This window comes from Mercenaria mercenaria, chromosome 15 (genome assembly GCF_021730395.1).
Source record: "Mercenaria mercenaria strain notata chromosome 15, MADL_Memer_1, whole genome shotgun sequence".
Classification (NCBI taxonomy): domain Eukaryota; kingdom Metazoa; phylum Mollusca; class Bivalvia; order Venerida; family Veneridae; genus Mercenaria; species Mercenaria mercenaria.
Window position 1 is genome coordinate 24,622,383 of NC_069375.1, and position 4,643 is coordinate 24,627,025.

Below are 4,643 nucleotides of genomic sequence, written 5' to 3' on the forward strand. Positions count from 1 at the left end.
ATCGTTAGACTTGTAAAAATCAAAGCCTGGAAATGTCTGATGGTTGCGGGTTTTTGGTAGATTTATTTTCTGTTTAAATGCCTGTTAATGAATATACATGAATGAGAAACAAATACAAATTTGATGTGCCTCATATCCAAGATGAACTCTGCCTGACCTAGCTTGTGATGTAACTATAGGCTGAAATACCTTAATACCTTGTTGATAGATCTTATATAATCTAAATGGTCAGTGTGAGTGGATACAGGTTGAATAAGAACTGCTTGTTCATTGATAATTCATCCGCATTTTTCATGAATGGGACTATTTTGTGTAGAACATGAACATCCTTTGGATGTGATTCGGAACAAAGTAAAGACGTTATATGATTGTCAGAAATACACTTGCAATTTTGGTAGCGGGATTAACCCGCAACCAAAAATCCTTAAAACATATTACAATAGGCTACACTGTAAAAATTGTACAATACAGTGCATATTCGACAATTAAACCCTCTACAGTTAGCCAATACGGTTTTCTATTTTATGTAGCGGCGACTACTAAAGTGTAAAACTCTGCGATGGCTTTCACATTAAATGAAACACATCTTACAGAGACAACAAAACGTCTACGAGTACTTGGATTCAGTGTTATTTTCTGGGCCTCTGGGATCATGGAGTCCATTCAATATTTGTAAAATAGATTTCTTTTTAGACCGGTGCTAGGATGGCAAACAAGTAACACAGTAGCAAACTCGGATTCACTGTGTCAGTTCCGGAGTTATGAAATGTTCAACATTTCTTCCGCCAACTCGTTCTGTGCTTCCAAAGTATCTTCTCAGTTCTGAAGTATCGCATAATGCATATTTATTTAGGCCACGTACATAAACCACAAAACTTTTCAGCTAGCTTTACGCTCGAAATAACTGTAGTTGAGTAAATATTTCATCTAGCTTTATGCTCTAAATTATTGTAGTTGACTAAGTATTTTATCTAACTTTATGCTCTATATTATTGTGGGGGCGTAAACACTGTATGGTAACTACAAAGGTAGCCGTGTGTTTGGATTTGTCCAATATAGCCGCTCAAAGCAAAACACAATGGAACATCATGTAAGTTCTTAAAGATATTTCTACGTCTTGCTATGTTTCGTTACCAAATTCTGTTCACTAACACTGGTAATGTCCAAATAAGTAATCATAGGACTTACATAGCGATCGGAATCGTATTTAGCATAAAATATCTTGTAAACTCATGGAAACTGTTCAATATCGCGTCAGATGTTCCAAAATTTCATTTTATTATCTATAAAATCGAACTATTTAGAGTAAATGGGTGTAAATACACTTTATGATAATCTCTAGTTTAAGTGTGTCGACAAAAATGTTTCATTCAATAATTTATAATAACGACGGGTCAATAATGTATAAACTGTGATATGTACAAAGCACCTAAAATTCAAAAGGACACAAAACGTTTAATGTCGTGAAAACATGGCACATGTTCAAAAATGTCTTCCTGCAAACCAAGCATGGCCTTTAAGCATTTATTTCATATCATTTTAAATGTATACGCTTATAAAATAGGGATGTATAATTCAAAGAAATACACTCATATGTTGATCAATATGAATGCTAATTTTTCTAGTGTATTTAATCAAACTGCTGTTACAAAGATTTTTCGAAATGAGTATACACATATCCTTGCTGATGACTAGAAAAAATATGTGTTAAAACTGAGCAAGTGATTAATGCATGCTGAAGAGTGTTTCAATTCGCTACACATTGACACACACCTAACAAGTAATATTTGCCTTAGCACTTGCCCAAAATGAACATCCTCGTGAAGGGCATAGCTCCATGATCTGCCAAAAATACGTTAATCGTTAGGTTTAATATATACTGTTTGCTATACAGGGCTAACACCTTGTCACCTCTCAGTGTGTGCTAACAGGTTTATACCCCAGTGGTTGTTATGCTATTGACAGTTCCAAAGCGACGCCCAGATATTTGTTTGTGTCTTTCTTCTACGTTACATATACGTTATTGTATGGTATGTATTTTTTTTTGTATAGTTTAGTAATGAAAACACCTTTGGGAGAAGAATGGTCATGAAAAGCAGTGGTCAGCACTATTGATCTTTGTAGGAAATACAAACACACAGGCCTAGTGCTACGTAAGATAGGCCGCAAGTGCAAGAATACATTAAATTATTAATTATGCATGATAGTGTGTTAATTAGTAGGGCCCGATAAAAAGCTTTGTTTCCTGCCAGAGCTCTTTAAACGGAAATGTTTCACTTGCTTGATTACTATTATACTGACTTTTGTTCTAATTTCACGACTGTTTATATACATTTCGATGAAAAAGCTCAAATATAAAGCTTGAATAGGGGGCAATAAAGATCGACTATTAAATGCAATGTCACTAAAGAAAGCTAACTGAATGAATCAGTGACATAAACCAATACCAAACGGCAAAGCATTTTGTGTAGACGTGTGTTTTAGTCATAGAAATTTCCCCGATTCTGATGCTAAATAAGATACCTATTTACATACATGAACTTGACCATAACTTGCTAAGTCAAGTAAAAATAGCGAGATAATTTCTTTGAAAGAACAGAAGAATTTTGGCGCCTGTGCACTGCATGTCGGAAAATCAAAGTGAACAAGTGTTTGTAGTTTCTTTTCATTCTTAAAATTGATACATGCATGTGAGGTGCCTGCTTACATACCAAAGCCACAATAGTATTTGTTAGCTCAAGGAAGCGGCATAACTCTGCAATGAAGTTGTAACCTATCTATCAGGATATCTAGTGATTCAGTTTGAAAATGTTCTCGGGAATAAATTCGTTATTATACGTAAAACATTTTTATGCACAGGTAACAAAAATAAATACAGTAGGTACAGTGTTAAATTCGAATCGTTTATACAGAGTTTTTCCTTTTAGTTTAGATATTTAGTTTTATGACTTTCAGTGTATTTCTTTCTCTAGATTTTATGCAATCTATACAAAAAATTACCTCTGATATCCCAGAAATAAATGAAGGAGATAGATGTGGCTGTTTCTGGTTTTATCAATCTTGTTACCGATTTGTCGTGCAGGAATTTGAATTAAGGTACTGTCCAAACCGGTGCATATACTAAATCTAAACCGTTAACTGTTTTTCAATTACTTGTATCCAAACCGTTACACCGAATTTCGATAGTATTTTTTTCGTAAAAATACCATACTTTCAGTTTAGAGACAGATGGCAAGATATATGAAAATGTTTCTGCTTTCTTCTTAACTGATACATCTGATGATACAATTACAAGAGTTTTGATAGCATCATTTAAAAGTTTCGTTTTCGCTTCTTAATTCCCATAAACTGCACGTTTTTATCACTTAGTAATTAAGACTGGAATGATCTTATCTTTTTGTATCGACTAACTTGGAACTTAGAATGAAAATTGAAAACGTAATAAATCTTTATGTAAAAATATGTGTTTAATCGTAGAAAATATCGTAATTTACGTGATGTTTTTGACATTTTTTGTTCGGGAGAGGCCATATTGGACAGATCCAAACACACGGCTACCGGTGTAGTTACCACACAGTGGTAAATATCTCTAAATTATTGTAGCTGCGTACATATTTCATCTAGCTTTACGCTCTCGATTAACATTTTATCTGGCTTTACGCTTCAATCCTGTAGTAAAGTAAATATTTCATCTCGCTTTATGTAATAAATCCCTGTATTGGAGTAAATAAATCATTTACATGTACGCTCTAAATTCTTGCTGTTGAGCAAATATTTTATCTGGCTTTGCGCTCTAAATAACTATAATTGAGTTAATATTTCATCTTGCTTTGCTCTAAATTCCTTTAGTTAAGTAAATATATCATCTAGATTTACACTCTAACTTCCTGTTGTTGAGTAAATATTACATATATTCAGATATTTCATAAAGGTCGCAATGTAAGTGTACATGTTTTAGTTGAAAGGATTGAAATAGTTGTAGTGTGAGCATATGCTGCATCGACAAATGTATCGCCATCAATTATCTAGGGAAGGCGTTCCATAGTGTAGGACCAGTGTACGCTATGATTGTACCAATAATCGCACAGTGTGTGTTGATCTCGATGGCTCTAATGACCCGTGGACGGTAAAATGGGCATAATAATTAATAGTAAATGTAAAAAAAACAACTACCAGCTGCTTAATGCATACAGTCAACATTTAACGTTGTGTCAAAATGAGAAACAGACGAAATAATTCGATACGAAAACATAAAGCAACAGTTAAAATCTAGTAAAAAAGAAAAGGCGATTTAACTACAAAGTCTTGTCTCAACAATGAGTTGTTATACTTACCATAAATAAGGGTATTACAACATTTCAATGTGTCAATATGCTGTGTATTAACAAAATGAATTGGAAACATCTGTACAAGTTAATTCAGTTTATCGCTATCATTTCATACATGTTTAGAATTTTTATCTAGCTCTTCGACATGTAAAACAGCAAAACATTATTGTACACGCATTGCATTCAAGGACGTATGTATTATCTCCTGACCTTCAAATGTTTACTATTAGTACACACACTAACGACAAGACATTAGTTGATATCGAGCCGTAAAACAATTAGGAAATTACGTATTTTATATATTTCGTATATAAC